The sequence below is a fragment of the Macaca nemestrina genome, chromosome 7, assembly GCF_043159975.1.
Source record: "Macaca nemestrina isolate mMacNem1 chromosome 7, mMacNem.hap1, whole genome shotgun sequence".
Taxonomy (NCBI): domain Eukaryota; kingdom Metazoa; phylum Chordata; class Mammalia; order Primates; family Cercopithecidae; genus Macaca; species Macaca nemestrina.
Window position 1 is genome coordinate 45,897,450 of NC_092131.1, and position 19,873 is coordinate 45,917,322.

The following is a 19,873-nucleotide window of genomic DNA, read 5'->3' on the forward strand; positions in this document are numbered from 1 at the left end:
AATTATTTTATCAGTTCTAGGAGCTTTCTAGAGGAGTCCTTAGAGTTTTCAAGGTAAACAATCATATCATCAGCCAACAGTGATAACTTGACTTCCTCTTTACTGATTTGGATGCCCTTTATTTCTTTCTCTTGTCTGATTGCTCTAGCTAGGAGTTCCAGTACTGTGTTGAATTGGAGTGGTGAGAGTGGGCATCCTTGTCTTGTTTCAGTTCTCAGAGGGAATGCTTTCAACTTTTCTCCATGCAGTATTATGTTGGCTGTGGTTTGTAATGGATGGCTTTTATTACCTTAAGATATGTCCCTTGTATGCCAATTTTGCTGAGAGTTTTAATCATAAAGGGACATTGGATTTTGTCAAATGCTTTTTCTGCATCTATTGAGATGACCATGTGATTTTTGTTTTTAATTCTGTTTATGTGGTGTATCACATTTATTGACTTGCATATGTTAAACCATCCCTGCATTCCTGGTATGAAACCCACTCGATCATGGTGGATGATCTTTTTGATATTATCTTGTTGGCTTTGGTTAGCTAGTATTTTGTTAAGGATTTTAGCATCTACATTCATCAACAATATCGGTCTACAGTTTTATTTTTTGGCTGTGTCCTTTCCTGGTTTGGGTATTAGGTTGATGCTGGTTTCATAGAATGAATTAGGGAGGGTTCCTTCTTTCTCTATCTTGTGGAATAGTGTTAAAAGGATTGGTACCAATTCTTCTTTGAAGGTCTGGTAGAATTCTGCTGTGAATCTGTCTGGTCCTGGACATTTTTGTGTTTGTAATTTTCAAATTACCATTTCAATCTTGCTACTTGTTATTGGTCTGTTCTGGGTATCTAATTCTTCCTGATTTAAGCTAGGAGGGTTGTATTTTTCCAGGAATTTATACATCTCTTCTAGGTAGTCTAGTTTATGTGCATAAAGGTGTTCACAGCAGCCTTGAATGATCTTTTGTATTTCAATGGTGTCAGTTGTAATATCTCCCCTTTTGTTTCTTAGTGAGGTTATTTGCAGGTACCATTGTTTTGATCATGCTCTTTGTTGCCTATGTACATTGACTTTTTTGTTTGTTTGTTGTTTTTGTTTTTTTCTTAACTTGTATTTTTGTTTTATAGGTCCCCTGTGATTTATGCTTTAAAGAGATTCTGTTTTGATGTGTTTCCAGGATTTGTTTCAAGATTTAGAGCTCCTTTTAGCAGTTCTTGTAGTGGTGGCTTGGTAATTTGTCAACTTTTCCTCAAACACAGTGAGCCTTTTAATCTGTATGCTGAGAAATATTTTCTTCAGTGATTTCTTTTAGTATCTGTGACAATTACTTATTCTTCATAAATCTTCACATTTTAACATTTTTCTCCACTGCATGTCCTCTGTAAATATTCTTTTTCATGATATTTAAAACTCTAATTAATGTTTGCCTCTGCATTATGGAAGAAGTCATTAAATTGGCTTTCATATTGCTACTCTCTGTTATTGATTTTATATTAACATTCTGCTGTGTCTGATGCTGATTTTAATTCTGTTTTGTATTTTTAATTGCTATGTAATCTTTTTTCATTGCATTCAGCTTCAGCTTCACCTTGAAATAGTGGCTTTTGAGCTCACTCTGTAACTTTTTCTCTTTTTATAGCTTTTCATTCCTATTTTATAGATGCCATATCTTTACTTATGTTACTGTGGACGCTAACTTTTTCTAAACTTTTTTCTGACACCAAGAATTCATCATGTGAAGAAACTGTCATTCCTCTGAATTTTAACAATTATGTAACATCTCTTGTATTCCAACATAATTTTACATGTTGAGCAACATCCCAGCTGTTGTTGAAGTCTGTTATTATTTTTCAGTTTACTCCTCGTGGAATGAGAAAAGATCTATCTAGTCCCAATGTTTGCTAACACACAGGGATTATGGCTTAGCTTTAATACAGCTTATTACAATTGGAGGGTATAATGATATATTAGCATATAACTTGATTTCCAGGGTTTAGAGATACTCTGCTATTATGGCTCTGCTGGATTTCAGTGAAATCATTAATCCTATTCCTGCTATTTGACTCTCTGACTTGGTGAAGCATTGGAGTATTAGGGCTGTTCTTTTTGTTCCCACCCACAGCCTTTTTATATATTGCTACTCTATCTCCAGTAATACAAAGTAAAACTGTTTGCCACCTCCCCACCCCAAATGCTGATTTCTTGTCCTGTTGTTTCTGGAAGTTTCAGTATCCAAATGAATGTTGAAAAAGAGGTACTAATGAGGAATGTGAAAATAAGGGTTGGGACATGGAGACAGTACTCAGATAGGACTATAAAGACCCCAATCAGAAGGCAAGCAAAGGAATGAGAAAGGGATGATGATGGGTTAGTTAAGTTTCAGGTGGCAAAATAGATGTCAACATCACTTCAGCTCCATTTGTCTTACAAAATAGAAAATTATGCCAGAAACTGTCAATAGATAAGGTGTAGCTTAGATTTAAAGGTATTTTGAGTTTGTGTGTAGTGGGGGGACAGTGGTTCGTAGGGAGAGAGTGTGTCCCTTTACAGTAGACATCATAGTAGAAAGCAGGGGGTCAGTCAAGGGAGTATTGACATGTATATTTCAACACAGAAGTTTCTATCCTTAGATCTGCAAAAATCTGCTAGGAAATTGTTGAAATTGCCCACTATCTAAAAACTCTTGAAGTTGACAAGTGCTTCATATGCCTGAAGGTAAAATACAGATAAATTCAACCTCCACTGGAATCAGGTGGAAGAGGATAAAGATTTAGTGTTCTAAATGCACTATTAATTTATGAAGTCACTGAAAATACTCATATCTTATGAATAATATTAATTACTGCTAGCAGAGTGTTGCTGTTCCATTTGGGCTTGCAAATGTCAGCAGAAACCCAAGTCTGTCACAAATCAGCATAATAAGATAATATTTCTGAAATATCACCAGATGTATTTTCATTTTCTAAAACTCTTGTTTCATACATGGAAGCTGAGGCACCCAGCACTTCAGAGGAAGGAAACATACAGCCAAGAACAACAAAGAAATTGTCCAATGTTGACTTTCAAAACAAACTTTCTAAAAGAGCATAAATAGAAATAATAGTCTTTAGTTGCCAGGGCCAGGCATTGGAGAGAAAGGAGTTCTCTTAATCAAATAGTGTCCCTTTAAATATCCAGAATTATCTCTGGCTAATGCTTTTCTCCTTTTGCCTAAACTAGCTGTGTTTCTATTACATGTCGTAAAAAGAATCCTTATCAATATATTGCTTTTTTAATGTGCTAAACTCTAGCTTCAATGTATAATACTCAGTTAACTGAGCTCTGGGATCAAAATTAAGAACCCCAAATTTTACATTTACTTATTACTGCCTTTCGATGTAAGGTTGAGCAATCCATCAGTTTGCTGTTTTCAGTTTAATGGATTTCACCTAAAACTCCATCATTTCTTTGAAGTCTTTCCTGGCTGTGGATAAAAGCAGTCTGTCTCAGTACTGATTCTTCTGTCTATTATATGCTCTCTTGCAACATACTTAAAAATTAGCGTAATATCCCTACCTCTTTTACTAATTTGATTTTAGCATAATATTTCTTTTATTTACTTGTTTGAAGATTTGCTCTGGGTTTGACCACAATAGCAACAGCTTGTGTTGCTCCATGACGGTGCCTACGGAGGTTAGAAATTGGATCTTTCTGTCTTCTCCTGAAAGCACCTTCTTCAGCACCACATGCATTTTTCATTGTGCTCCATTTTAGCATTTCCATTTATTTAACTCGTCTTCTACTTGGTAGTTTCATTTGGTTGTTAATTGTTCATTTGCAATATAAATTCTCTTTTATTGCTAGCGTCCAGTGAATAGGAAGTGTGTGTTTTGTTCCATGGACTTACTTTCATTATCGTCCTAGTACATAAGTATGAGTTTACCTGAGTTTACTATGTGTGAAGTGCCCTGTAAAGGGAATTTCACGGACGGGTCCATATCTATTCATTTATTCATTCAAGAAACATTTATTTAGTTCATGAGGATAAAGAGAAAAACAAAAGACACTCATTTTCCTGGGGACATCACAGAGTAGAGGAGGGGACAGACAAAATCAGTTATGGCAACAAAGAGGAACAGGGCTGTGAAACGTGACTAAAATAATATTGAAGCTTGACTCCTTTATTCACTAGAATTTGTTAATGATTATGTTATAAGACTACTGAAACAACTGCTGAACAGGTTATTATAATTACTGAAAAATGTTCAGAACTGGGGAGGAATTGAGATTTCTGGCTTCTACCTCAGATTTCAATCTTGAATCACATAGCCTCTTGGGTTCTGTTCTCTCTATAAAAGGAGAATGCTACACAAGATGGCCTCCAACATTCTATCTGGCTATCACATGCTACAAATCTGTAATTCTAAAGGCTACAGAAAAAGCTTCTCTACAACTAGTTCAAACTGCAACCTCTCAATAACACACATCTTTGAAGTTCTGGTTCACTGCCATCTTATCTAGCTATGTTTAATCTCCTCTCAAGATGAACTATCTGCGTGGGAATTAAAAATTGGACACATTATTGGTGACTATACCACATTCCTGTGAATCAGACCAATAGCCATCTGGCCCTTGAGTGTGTTTGAAAACACTGCCAAGCTTGGGGAAGGGCCCTTACTCAGGCGTCTGGCAAGTATTGAGTCAGAATCTCTCTGTGATTGGAGTTCTTTGTTGGAAAAACTGTTTGTGCTTGGGAAGGCTGTATTGGCTGTGCTGTGGGCATCACTTAGCTAATAGGAACATGGCCTGGAAAATAAACAGTGAGAATGTCCTGGCAATGCTTTCCTTTATGCCCCTCGCGTCAGTCACTCTCAGTTCATTTGTGGTGTGTATGTGTATATACGTTAGGTTTCCTTAGCACGTTCTTGGCAGGAAAAAAAAGAAATACCTCCTCTTATTTTGAAGTCTCCCCCATCTAATTAATACATACACATTGGCTTAGAACACAGCATCTTTTATAAAGAATAAATACCTCATGCTTTGAGAAGTCTCATGGGAAGCATCACAATTACTTGTCTGGAACCATTTTATACCGGGCCATTTTTGAGTGAGTGAGGAACCTAGAATAACTGGAAAACTAAAGTTTTCTCATTATTTCTAAGTCAGTAACAGAAATTTACTTAATCAGATTAATGGATTGACATTTTAATCTTGCACTGTTGTTTATTTTACTCAGCTAAAACTTTTTTGAGTTTGACCCTTAACCGGGGCATGGTATTAAATGCTGTACCTGAGATAATTGGTGCTTCTCTTAGTAAACCTAAGAGTTAGGTGAAATTGTTTCCCCTGTTTTAGAGATGAGAAAACCAAAGTTTAATGCTTTTTTCATTTAGGAAAAAAAGCGCAGCTCGCTGCCAGCACTCATTTAATTTTACATAAACACTTTTTTGAGGCTAAAGCCAATCTGACTGATTTTCAATGGGAAAATAAAATATAAAAACTGTTCTTGGAGTTACTTCTAAACAAAACTAACATCAGAATTATCCATTTCAGAAAAATCGAATTCATCAAATGAATCGTTGGCCAACAACTGCTCGTTGTAGGAATGCTACGTTTTCCAGGATTTGACATTTTCAGTGATGGAGAATTACTACATTTTCGTAAATGAAAATACCACTACTAAAAACAGAATGGTATCAATAGAATGATGTCTCTTGTTTCCAAAGTCGATATAGTAGAGCGATTTGAAAATAATAATAAAAGTGAGATATTTTGTGGCAAAGTTATCTTAGAGTAAACACTGCAGCCGCTGGCAAGTCATCTCAAGGAAAACAGGAAAAGGGTTAAAGAAGTTTAGACAGGAACTTTCCCAAAGTCCTACAGATATAGGTAGTGGTATTAAGGCTTGAAGCTTACTCCAAACCATTTTACTCTTACTCCAAAACCATTTTCCTAAGCACAACAATACACTCTCTCACAGTGAAGGCTCTGCAGTCAGGCCACAGGAGTTCTAATTTTGGCTCTACCACCGACCAGCTGGACAGCGCTGGACTAGTTTCTTAAATTCTTTGTACCTCAGTTTTCTTAACTATAAATTTGAAAATAATAAAATGTAATTTTTATGGTTGGCGAGAAGTCAATTAAATACTTACAGAACCTCACGTATAGTAAATGCTGAACAAATGGTAGCTGTTTTAATTTTTGTTCATTCAGCATAGCACTGGCTGAATGAACTAAATACAAATTATCAGGAAAGATCAAGATAAATATATGTCATCCATATCCAAGGGCCATATAGTCTAGGGGAGAGGAGAGATATGTAATGAAATAATTCAACACAAGGCAGACAATAAAAAAGAGAGAAAGAGATAAAAAATGCTATCAGGGCTCAAATGAAAAAAAGAGTATATCCAGTTGGAAGAGAACAAGATATTTAATTTAAAAAAAAAAAAAAGGCATTAGAATTGGACCAAAAATGAATGGAGCATTTAAACTGATGGTCATATAATTCTAGACACTGAGATCAAAAAAGAAAAATCCCACTGTCTGATGGTGTTTTATGTCCACATATCAGATTATAAAATCATGAAGAGCAAAGACTGCTTCTGTTGTTCCATCCTGAGTACTGCAAAACAAATGTTGTGGTTGTTCTGAATGTCAGTATTCACTCACATCACTAACCCCTAGGGACCAGTTTGTTCACAATTGTGGCAGCAGCCTGCACCCCACACCATCATCTCCCACTCCATTACAAGTCTTCGGCACCTTGTAAGTCGTCCATATCTGTGGGCACTGGAAACTAGAGAGAATTTTGTAAGGAGAAGGCCCACACGCAAGGTCAAGGAGGTCCATATATACCATATGGCATTTTAAGGAGTATGCCCAAAGAAATTATTTGTCAGAGACTCATAATGATATAATATTTTCGAGCAATTATCAGTAGTTCTAGAAGATTTAGCAATTGGCTTCCTAACTGCTTCTCCCACTCAATTCCCTCCTAATACCAGACTTATATTTTCAGCTGCTTTATTGACGTTCCACTTGAATGTTTCACTCCAAGCTAAAATATGAAACACTAAGTTGATGATCTCTCTCCCTACCTCGTGTTCTTCCTTTTTCTTTGTCTGTTAATGGTCCACCATTGTTCCATTTGTCTAAAATCTAAACGACCGCCATCCAATAGAAATAGAATGTAAGCCACATATATAATTTTAAATTTTCTAGTAGCTACACTACACATTTTTAAAGAAACAGGTTAAAGTAGTTTTAAATATATTTTATGTAATGCAGTAAATACTAAATATTAGCATTTCAACATGTAAGCAATGGGGTATTTACATTCTTTAATATAAAAACCTTAGAAATCCAGAGTATATTTTACAATTACAGTACCTCAGTTTAGACCATCCACAGTTCAAGTGGCAAGTTGCTACAATATTGCTGGGGCAAAGACCCAGACAATTACTGGATCTTTGTTACATAGACAATGCAGGTCTGTCTACGTCTGAAAAGTGACTCTTCACTCTTGTTCCCTCACCCTCCATCTCTAAGCGTTTAGTGTGTCTCTGTAGTGTCTCTCATAACTATTTTGCCATTTCTATTCAACACATGTAAGACCAGCCTTTCCAAAGTGCTATCAAAAACACCATCAATGGCTTCCAATCGCCTACCGAAGAGGATTCAGATGCCTCACACTGGTGTTCAAAGCCTTCCACAAAAGGTGCCCTGATTATTTTATGGCATCACTTTTCATTGCCCCTCTCTAACACTCGTCTCCTTCAATTAATCCAGAATACAGATTGTTCCCCCATCACATCCCTACTTTCCCAACCCTTTCCCTTTGGTCGTTGGCTCCTCTTTCTGCCTGTTAAAATTTTACTCTTTCTTCAAAGTTGTTGTTGAACTCTACTTTTTCATTAATACTTGCCTGTTTTTCCCAACTAGATAGAATCTCTTCATTATTTTATTGCACAATTCTGTATTTCTCATGCAACTTAGGCAAATCTATTTTGATTTAGAATTTTGTGTATATTTTTCTTATCCCTTCTAATTTTTAGCCTGTTGTGAGCCAGGACGGTATCTTTAAAATCTCGGTATCCCAGGCAACAGTCAACTGGTTTCTTGAATCTACAAATAGATACCTAAGAGAAGCCAATCTCTGAGACCCACTGGTGAAGAAAAGCAGAAGTACAGAAAACCATCTTTTCGAAAGAGCTTTCCATCATTCAGGCAACAGTAAGTACCCAGAAAGGCAGGGAGATTTAATGTCATATTTTTTTTTTCTATGAGCTTAAATGGGAAGTTAAGGTTAAAACTCAAAAAGCTAGCCTACAAACTCTCTTTTGGAGATGTGTTTCCAGGCAGCATTGTTTTGGAAAGTGCTGCATAGGAGAGAGAAGCCTGGCATCATTACTGAAGTGCTGTCATGTTATAATTCGGGTATAAGTGTGGGCATCCTCACCATCTCAGGGAGCGTTTTTTCCAATACTATAATCTTGGTTTTGGCTGAGGATATCCCTTATATTCTCCCAGATGATGTCTAATTCTATAACCAGGACAATTACTGGGTCTTTGTTCCAGGGTAATAGGATACAAGTTTGTAAATCAGTAGGCCAGTGGTATGTAAAAATAATATAAACGTTTCTTTAGATAAAACCAAATCTATGAAACAAAATTCATTGTGCAATATGCAAGTGAGGGGAGCAATCATTTCAGCCATCTGTCTGAAAGACACTCACACCCTTAGAGCAAATTCAAAGAAGGAAAACAGCACTGTCGAAGTTTTGGGCCCATGCCTAGGGTTCTTTTCCTCTAAATATAGGAACAAATATTTAAGTCCCTGGTGCATTTGTTCCCGTTGTCCAGGTTGCTTCCATGCTTCTGCCTCCCCACAACTTGACTGCTTCTTATCTCCAGGCAGAAAGCTCTCTCCATCAATGCTGACTACATCAATTCCATTCCATTTAATTATGCAGGGATCCGGGAAAGAGGACATAGTACAAACCAGAGACAGTGAACTACTTAGTATTTTGGGGTTTGTTTGTTTGTTTTCCAGTTCCTAATGGCCTATCCACTACAACAGAGTGAAGAGTTTTTGTAGTTGGCTCATTTTGAAAGCTAAACAGAAATGACAGTTTCTAGTTTATTTGGGACTCTTAATTATTTAGTATCAACAGAGATAATTTCCTTGGGGAGTTTGACATGAAAAGGAGTTTAGTCTACGTGTGTTTTATAAAAAATAGGGCAATCAGGATAAGGTTCCATTGTAAGAAGACAGTTTCCCTATTCACAGTAACCACTAGTAAGGCCTGCCCTGGAAGGGCTTGGTTTCCATGGTGATATCACGTTGACACTTGAGCGCCAGCAGCCTCTAGTTGGCAAGATTAGACACCTTAAGCAGTCCTGCTCTCTCCTGACAAGCTGCAGCTGGCTACTGACCAGTGGACATGGCCCTGGAGCACCTTGGGGTAAGCTCTCCCAGGAGGAAGACGTCCAGTCTTTCCTCCTGCCAATGAGGTCAACTGAGCATGAAGTATTTTAATTAGATAATTGAAGAATTGTACCCTTTTTTTTTCACAAACTGATACAAAGAAAGTGGGGGAATATCAGACATACAGATAAAGCTTCTGTATTTGGCTTCTTCATAAACTATAGAAATACTATGACCATAATTGATCAAAGTGGTGCTGTATTCTACTTGTATGTATGAACTAATAATAATTTAATATCTTTTCTTTTGCATTGAGGGGAGTAATAATTCTGTATAACTTGAGTTTACACAGAACAGTTTGTAAACACTTCTAATTATAAAATCCATGGGGCAACAGTATGAATACCTTTCAGATAAGTAAATGTTTGGGAGTGAGTCTCACTGTATGGAATACATGGAGGAATTGTAAGAAAACTACTACAATATGAAGAAAAGACTGGGGTTATTTAATTAAGGCCTTTGAAGGATTTGTCCTGGTAGAGTTTACCATGACTATACAATTTCAGTGACAGCAATCAGGTCTGAAATAGAAGCAGTGGGCCAGGAAAAAGCTAGAATAAGCTTGGGGAGTAGTGTGGGGTAATAAAAACAGAAATCCTTTTTTGTGGTGGATATTCGTTTTGAGGTTAAAACTATCAACTCGCCAATTCCACTATATTTAAGCTTCTCAATGTGGCTTGAAATTCTCATGCAGATTCCAAGGTGATTGAAAGAAACACCTTGAGGTACTCACCCTTTCTTTTACTTCTTAATGGTAATAAATAAATAGGCCCATTCACCTGCAATTGATGGTTTCTCTCTCTCTCTCTCGCTCCCACTCTTGCGCACGCTCTCTATGTGTGTGTGTTCCATAAATTTTTTATTTCTTTTATTTTTTGTTTATTTATTTATTTATTTTTAAACAGGGTCTTTCTTTGTTGCCCAGGCTAGAGTGCAACAGTGTGATCCTAACTAAGGCTAACTGCAGCCTCAACCTTCTGGGCCCAAATGATTCTCACACCTCAGCCCCCCGAGTAGCTGGGGCCATGCACAGGCATGCACTGACACACCTGGCTAATGTTTTCTTAATTACTTGTTGAGACAAGATCTCACTATGCTACCTAGACTGGTCTTGAACTCCTGGGGTCAAGCTGTCCTCTTGCCTCAGCCTCTCAAAGTGTTAGGATTACAGGCATGAGCCACCATGCCCAGCTTACAAATTTCAATAGGAAAGAAAATTATATCGACCTTTTAAACTTAAAAGTAGAACACCAATGGAAACAAAAAAACACATTTATTTGTTTAAAAACAGACTAAGAGTTACTTAGACAGTGCCATTTACTTCTACCAGATATGCTCCAGGCACTATCCAAGGCACTTACATAATGTAATATATAAGATTGATTCTTTACTGCTGGAAAGTACTGATCAGTTCTTTATGTTACTGTCTTGGATGTGTCTGATCATATGTGTTTAAGTTTCTACTAACACATACATGATAGTCTCTGTCATTTATGTGAGTCAGTTGTTCATTTAAACTGAAATAACTGGGTTGCTCAAATAACTGTACATTTAATCAAGACTTTGTCTTGCTTGATGATATGGTTTGGCTCTGTGTCCTCACCCAAATCTCACCTTGAATTGTAATAATCCCTCCATGTCAAGTGCAGGGCCAGGTGGAGATAACTAAATCATGGGGGCAGTTTCCTCCATATTTTTCTCCTGATAGTGAATAAGTCTTACAAGATCTGATGGTTTTATAAATGGGAGTTCCCCTGCACAAGCTCTCTTGCTTGCCACCATGTAAGATGTGTCTTTGCTTCTCCTTTGCCTTCCACCACGATTGTGAGGCCTCCTCATCCATGTGGAACTGTGAATCCATTAAACCTCTTTCCTTTATAAATTACTCAGTCTTGGGTGTGGTAGTGTGAGAATGAACTAACACAGTAAATTGGTACTGGGTGGTGGGGTACTGCTGTAAAGATACCTGATAATGTGGAAGTGAATTTGGAACTGGGTAACAGGCAGAGGTTGGAACAGTTTGGAGGGCTCAGAAGAAGACAGGAAAATGTGAGAAAGTTTGGAACTTCCTACAGACTTGTTGAATGGCTTTGAACAAAATGCTGATAGTGATATGGACAATAAGGTCCAGGCTGAAGTGGTCTCAGATGGAGATAAGGAATTTGTTGGGAATTGGAATAAAGGTGACTTTTGCTATGGTTTACAAAGAGACTGACAGCATTTTGCCCCTAGAGATCTGTGGAACCTTGAACTTGAGAAAGATGATTTAGGGCATCTGGCAGAAGAAATTTTCTCAACAGCAAAGTGATCAAGATGTGACTCAGGTGCTCTTAAAAGCATTCAGTTTTATATATTCACAGAGAAGTGGTTTGGAATTGGAACTTATGTTTAAAAGGGAAGCAGAGCATAAAAGTTTAGAAAATTTGCATCCTGATGATGTGATAGAAAAGCAAAACCCATTTTCTGAGGAAGAATTCAAGCTGGCTGCATAAGTAACGAGGAACAAAATGTTAATCGCCAAAACAATGGAGAAAATGCCTCAGGGCATGTCAGAGGTCTTCACAGCAGCCCCTCCCATCACAGGTCTGGAGGCCTAGGAAGAAAAAATGGTTTTGTGGGCCGGGCCCAGGGCCTTGCTGCTTTGTGCAGTCTTGGGAGTTGGTGCTCTGCATCCCAACCATGACTAAAAAGGGCCAATGTAGAGCACAGGCCATTGCTTCAGAGGGTGCAAGTCCCAAGCTTTGGTGGTTTCCACATGGTGTTGAGCCTGTGGGTGCACAGAAGTCAACAATTGAGGTTTGGTAACCTCTGCCTAGATTTCAGAGGACATGTGGAAACTCCTGGATGTCCAGGCAGAAATCTGCTGCAGGGGCAGGGCCCTCATGGAGAACCTCTGCTAGGGCAGTCCAGAAGGGAAATGTGGGGTTGGATCCCCCAAACAGAGTTCCCACTGAGGCACTGCCTAGTGGAGCTGTGAGAAGGAGGCTGCTGTCCTCCAGAACTCGGGATAATAGATCCACCAACAGCTTATATTGTGTGCCTGGAAAAGCCACAGACACTCAATGGCAGCCCATGAAAACAGCCAGGAGGGAGGCTGTACCCTGCAAAGCCACAGGGGTGGAGCTGCCCAAGACCGTGGGAACCTACCTCTTACATCAGGATGACCTGGATGTGAGACATGGAGTCAAAGGAGATCATTTTGGACCCTTAAGATTTGACTGCCCTGCTGGATTTTGGACTTGCATGGGGCCTGTAACCCCGTTGTTTTAGCCAATTTGTCCCATTTGGAATGGCTGTACTTACCCAATACGCATACCCCCATTGTATTAGGAAGTACCTAACTTGCTCTTGATTTTACAGGCTCATAGGCAGAAGAGACTTGCCTTGTCTCAGGTGAGACTTTTGACTGTAGACTTTCAAGTTAATGCTGAGTTAAAACTTTGGGGGACTGTTGGGAAGGCATGATTGGTTTTGCAATGTGAGGACATGAGATTTGGGAAGGGCCAGAGGTGGAATGGTTTGGTCACGTTTCCACCCAAAACTCACCTTGAATTGTAATAATCCCCACATGTCAAGGGCAGGGCCAGGTGGAGATGATGGAATCAGAGGGGGACATTTCCCCCATACTGTTCTCATGGTAGTGAATAAATCTCATGCAATCTGATGGTTTTATAAATGAGAGTTCCCCTGCACAAGCTCTCTTGCCTGCTGCCATGTAAGACATGACTTTGCTCCTCATTTGCCTTCTGCCATGATTGTGAAGCCTCCCCAGCCATGTGGAACTATGAGTCCATTAAACTTCTTTATAAATTACCCAGTCTCAGGTATATCTTTATTAGCAGTGAGAGAACAGACTAAAACACTGGATATACACAGAAAAAGGTTATTTGCTTTGAGACACCTACATGGGCACTGGTGCCCCACGTGAGTCAGTGTTTTGTAGAGGCCCCTAGGATCATCAGTTTGCAAAGCTGATAACTAGATCAGCTTTATCAGCTTTGCAAACTGATGGAAAGTTTGCTAGAAAGAGAGGGACGCTATCTCCCTGGTCCATGCCAGTTCACCTAATGAATCCAAGTTCATCTAATGCTCAGTTCACCTAACAAATCATGGAGAATGATGCACACACCCACAGCTGTTCAGTGGATAGAGGAGCTATCTTTCAGCCTGAGATTTATAGTTGTTGTGTTTAAAAAATGCCTAAAAGGAGTCAGTTCTGTTGTGTCCTTTTAAATGACGTGCACTATCTAAAAACCATTTCAGGGTCACTCAGTGAAGAAGCTGTGCCAGGAGACTGGGAATATCTTCCAAATCCTTAAGCAAACAGTGCTGAAAACAAACTGCTGAAAGAAATACAAGCATATGACTTTAAAATGATGCCTCTGGAAATAAGGGACATACAGCAGCTGCCAGATGTTCATGATCCCACCTCCCCTACTTAACAAAGGCACCTATATTTCACCAGAAATAAAATTTTATTAGTAACATGTCAAATGTTTTAAAATACAATTACCTTTCTTCTTCCTCTCAGTTTAAAAAACAATCCAATAAAAACTCTAAATCATGACCCAAATATTTTTAAATGTGAAAAAGACATATTTTAGATTATGTAACAGATACACATTTTCCCAAATAAATGTTGTAGAACACCATCTGCTTGATATTTGAGTGCATTCCCACAGAAATAAATTCCTGCTTCTCTTCCTTCATTAATGGTTTATGACAAATTTATGACACTATATTTCACAATAGTTATACCAAAATTTTATGACCAAAAGAGCCTGACAAAAATCACTTGGCATGCTCAAATTAGACAATTTATGTGACTCTCTCATTTACACCAATCCTCCACCCCGTACTGAGACCCCAGTGACTGAGGAGAAATAGAAAAATTACAGCAGGGGAAGGATCTCTCACAGAATAAAGCTCAAAAAAGAGCTCAAGACAAGAAGTTACAGATCCAGGTGCCATTTTCAGCTCAGGTTTTCCATCATCTTCAGCTTATGCAGCTACCCAAAATTCTGAATTTAATGTAGGATGTTTTTGTAAGGTTGTCTCAGATTTTGCCAAGCAAGAAATTGCTAAATTCTTGTTAAATGTGAACAGGATTTCATCTTTGTTACCAAATGGAGCTCCCTTATGTGAATATAATCAAGAGGAAAATCAAGAAGAGAAATTTGCATGTGTCATCTCCTGACTGATAAGAATGGTACATGACTCTACCCATGTTCCTTTCCTGCACTTGATATAGAGAAAACTTGTAAGAGGAATAATCTTTGCATTTTACTCTGCAAAGTATTATAGTATTTGTGGCAAATTTAGAAAACTAGTGTTATGGTTTTCTGATTTTACTTCATGCATTTTATTTCTTAAAAGAAAAAAAATCCCGCAGAACATAGACATGAACACAGTCTTTGAAAGTTTAAGAGTATAGGCTTCAGTCTGCATATTTCTCCAATGATGTAGACTCTCCCAACTCAAAGTGTGGTGGATGGATTGGCAGCATCCACATCACCTAGGACATTCGAGAGATGAAGACCTTCATTCCTCATCCCAAACCTACTAAAAGGAATCTGTATTTTCACAAGATCCCTAGTGACTTGTAAGCTCAAGAAGCACTAATGTAATGTTTTTAATCCACCCAACCCTAAAGGATAATCCTTGAGAAAGACAAAACTACTTTAATGGGGAAATTTTGTCCATAACGTTCAATCAGGAATGCAACAACTTTTAGACATGGCCCACTTAATAAAGAAACAAAAAACCTGAAATTTGTCTTGTGGCTGCTGTATAGTAATGAAGTTTGAGAATGAGAACATATAAGTTAAAATGTCATATGTTACATAAATATTCAGGACCTGATTAATTATACACAACCTTCCATTGTTTCCAACCTAAGTAGTTTCTTTTGTGAGACATATACAACTGTTAACTATTACACTGAATTCTAGAAACATGAAGATTGCCTTAGTAAACAATTATTTAATGACTAAGTGCAATAGTTTCAAAAAGAATTTTGTTCAGCCAGTAATGACCATGTTACTATGATGAATTCTTACTTGATACACTCCAGAAACTTTCCCAAAGGAGTTCAGCCAGTACTGCAAATTGTTACTTTCCTCGTAAGTATCAATGATAGGGAGCAAGCTGGGGGGGAAGAATAGAACTATAACTTCCACTTACAATGGACTATAAAGACTGGGGTCAGGATGTGATTTAAAGAGGAAACCACAGGGAGAGAAGGAAGGTGGCTCCAGTACCTGGTGTTAAGAAATACTGAAGTTCATTCAAGCAATTCACCAGCACAAGGCAAATTAAAGAAGGCTGCCCCTCTGAACTTGCACACAATATACACAACTTTCAGGCTGTGATTTATTGATTCTCTTTCTCCTTTAAGGCTCTCCTTAACATTAATATTAATCTGACTTGTCCCATAAAAGAACATGGAAGCCAGATAGGTAAGGGGAAAAGGAATTGTTCCCTACCTGACTGGTCTCCCTACCACACCCACGAGATATGCCCCAGGGATGGGCTGAGGTCAGCCATACTTCCCTTAGGCAATAGTGGCTTTTTGCCAACAGTAAATATGCTGTAAAGCAAAATGTATCCTCTCCTTTCCTTCTAAGATCTGGGTCAGGAAAACTTTCCTTCACCTTGTGCATCTTCTCACCTGCAAACACTTTTTGAAAGACATGTTTGATAGCCATCCCAGTTTGGAAAAGGGAAATGCAGGTACTGCATTTGGATTTGGTAAAACAAAACCAAATAATCTGATTTCTGGGACTGTGCATTATTCACTTATGTATCCCCAGCCCTAGCACAGTGCCTGGCTCATAACAGCTGCTCAATAAATGGTAGTAAATTGCACTTATTTTCAAGTCTTCTAGCACTGAGTTTGTTAAATCTTGGGTGTTACATTGAAACCAGATAATGCATTGGAACTTATCCATTTTCCATTTATACACAGACTTACCCTTTAGCCTTTCCCTAACCTTAATTATTTTCTATTTTTCCTTTGCTTATCCACCCAAAGAGCTCAGTTTCGGGGATATTTTACAGTGTTCACACTTTGCAAATAGTAGATATGCTGAAAAGAATCTAGTCTTACTCATCACAGTGAATGAAAGGAAGGAGCAATACATTGCAGAAATCAGGTGTTCTGCGTACAGCAGACACGGGAAAGCAAACTTGAGTATAGCAAGCAAGAACATCCCCCCACACAACAGAGCAACTTTTTCTTTCACTTGCTAATCCTACTCTTTACTGCTCTGGCCCTGCCCTCTTTTTCTTCTTTTCTTCATTTTTCCTCTTCTACTTTTTTATTTTCTTCTTCACTTGGCCTTGAGGCTAGTTGGACACCCACAAGAAAGATAACATTACCAAAGGCTCTCCATTTTCTATCTCACCTTCCTTATCATAAGGATGGCTCTTGCCACCAGAGAAAGGATGTCCAGGTTTTAAAAAAAAAAAAAAAAAAAAAAAAAAAGGTTGTAACTGGTCTTCCACCTTTTGCAGCTCCTGTAACAAAGCCGGCTGGGTAGTCAGCAAAGCAAGCCTGTGTGTGGGTCTCCCTATAGATTAGTTTGCCGTGCTAAAATCCCGGTAGTCTATTAGTTAACCCAGAAAAGTTTACACATTTTACATACAAATTTTCTAAATCAAGATAACATTAGTCAACCCCTTATCTATGAGTTGTTTATTGGAAAAAATAATTAAATGCCCTACAAGATATTTTTTAACTACCTGTTTCGAGGCAGACACTTTTTTAAAAAAGCATATTAACAAATATCACAGGGGAGGGATAGCATTAGAAGTACCTAATGTAGATGACAGGTTGATGGGTGCAACAAACCACCATGACACGTGTATACCTGTGTAACAAACCTGCACATTCTGCACATGTATGCTAGAACTTAAAAAAAAAAAAAAAAACCCACTGGTTTTTAAGACAGTTCCTTCTCGATGCATGAATATATAGATCAGAAAACTCAGTTAATGATGTCATCAAATAAAACAGGCTTTTATATCTGTTACTGGTTCATTGCTCAATAATTCTTTCTTCAAGATTTATTAAATACAATAAATATTACAATGTCACACTTTTTTCATATTTTTTCTCTTCCTCTCTTCTCTATGCCAAAGTATATGTATTTCAGTCCTCAATCAATTTCGATATGTGGCAGTTTTGTAAGTCATATCTGTTACCATTGGTGTCTTTTACTTATAGACACTGTCCTAAACCAAGTCAAATGTTCATTTCAGAAAATATTTTAAAGTATTAGAAAGCTAATTCTACCTTTAAAATTGTATGATGGTGTAACTATCCCATCAAATTTGGAGTTTTTCAAATAAGATCTTATTTTTTAAAATAAGTGTTCTGATTAAGTATTTTATAAGCAGTGAAATAAAATTTTTGAAACTTTGGTATCAAATCTTGCCCTCAAATTAATTTTTAAACATTTAAATCTGTATTTCAAAGCTAACTCATTTATACTAAATTGCCTTTAAAAATTAACCTAAATTATAATTTTTTAGTTTCTTCTAAAGCATTTCTTCCTACTTTGATTGAGTAATTAAACATAAGCCTCATAGTCTTATCAATAATATATCTATGTGGTCTTCAACACTGCAGGCTAATTAGGGAACCAATACTCTTTATACCAACTGAATTCATGTTAATCACCCCAGTGATTAATTAGAGGGACCAAGTATTGAATCAAAACTAAAACCAAATTTCTCTTGAATAGAAGAAAGTCTTCTTGGTTACAAGATGGCATCCAACTAGGGAAGATACTTTGTTGACAAGTCACCATACATAGATTTTTTTCCAAGGCATATGATTCCTAAAGGTCTGTAGTATCTTCATTTAAAGCAGTGCCCTTGATTATGATTATTACGTGTAAAGTGTTCTGAAAGCACATTAGTAAGCAAATCATTCCAAACCCCTTTAACCATGTTCTTCTTATGTCCTATGCAATCCTTACTTTAGATTCTTATCTTCATTATCATAGTCTTCCTAACACTCATCTTTGAGTCTTTGGTATTTTCTTAAATACACCTTTGGCACCTAGTTTTTCCAATCTGTTTTATCAGTTAATGACAATTCTTTAAATGATACACTCCATAGGACAAAACTTCAGACATTGAAATCAGACATCTCACTCAAACCTGAAAGAACAGTATGAACCACTTCAAACAATTTCGTGAATCTATCCAACTTGTTAAATAATTATCTGTCAAATTGCAAAACATAGGGACTTATCTAAACTTCACCACCAAAGGCATTCTGAAACAATTTGTCAAATAGTGAATGATCAACTATCATACAAAAATCAGTGCAAAGTTTCATCCAGGCAGCCTTAAATGTACTCTTAACTAGATGAAGAAATAACATCATGTGGAATTTGTTGTTCTCATTAATTTTTGCAGATAAGGTTTCTAAAAAGTATCAACTCATTAAAAACAAATTTACCTCCCCACCCTTTTCCTGAGCTTCGCAGCCTATAAAAAAAATAAATAAATAAAACTTAAACTGCTAACTAAAGGCCCACCACAAATTTTAACCAACCTGTAGAATTTAAAGATAAGCCCATCTGCAAGGCTATTTTGTTAAATTTCACTTTTAAAGAGAAAAGTCTAAGCCCTCCCCACAAAATAGTAAAACGGATCAGTTTGGAGTAATCTGGTCGTTACACTCAGCAGTTTAGTTGCAGTGTCTTTGCCCCATCTTGAATTGCTATTAATGGTAAAAGGAAAATGGTATCAAACAATTATTTGGCACAATGCTTGACAAGTCAAAGCACTTCAGAAAGAACCAGCCCTTCCTCATGTCATTTACAGAAAATTAAATGTGTTCCACCTTTCATCCTCAGGGACATGGCACTATCAATTTAATCTGTTACTTTCATTACTTTCCAGTAAGAGTGGCAGAATTTGGAAATCAGGGCGTAAAAGAAAATTTTTCACCTGTATAATTATTTAACGTAGGCCCCTTCCTACACATCTTATGTTTAAAAAAAATCTTTGCTTCTAAAGCGCTAATTGACCGCTTTATCATATGTGAACATATTTTCTAGTCAATTTGATGATTCTAAGGACTGCTGAGTAATAACCATTGTTCTCTCCAATCAGTTCAGCATGCATCTCATCTTTGATATCAAGTGCACTGGTAATGAGTGCCTTATATTAACATCTTCACTATAAACAGTTCAGGCATTTAGAAACAAAGTATCAATGGACTTAACAGTTACTTTAATTCATTTTATAAATAAGCAACTGAGAATTTTGCTCCAAGTGGCTGCTAGTGTAGCCCATTTCATAAATGGCATTCTCTGAAGCATAAGGCACAATATGATACGAATGCAGCTCTTCATAATAGAGAGACTGAGAACAGCATTCTTGTACCATAAACTTCA

General features: G+C 37.4%; 1 long non-coding RNA gene across 1 annotated transcript in view; it reads left to right on the forward strand.

Moving 5' to 3' along the window:
* The first annotated feature begins 7,468 nt into the window (after positions 1–7,468).
* Positions 7,469–19,873, forward strand: part of LOC105473673 (uncharacterized) — a 28,114-nt gene continuing 15,709 nt past the window's right edge. The window contains exons 1-2 of the long non-coding RNA XR_011625817.1: positions 7,469–7,688; positions 8,026–8,203. This is a non-coding gene — a long non-coding RNA (uncharacterized lncRNA). The remainder of the gene's footprint in view (positions 7,689–8,025; positions 8,204–19,873) is intronic.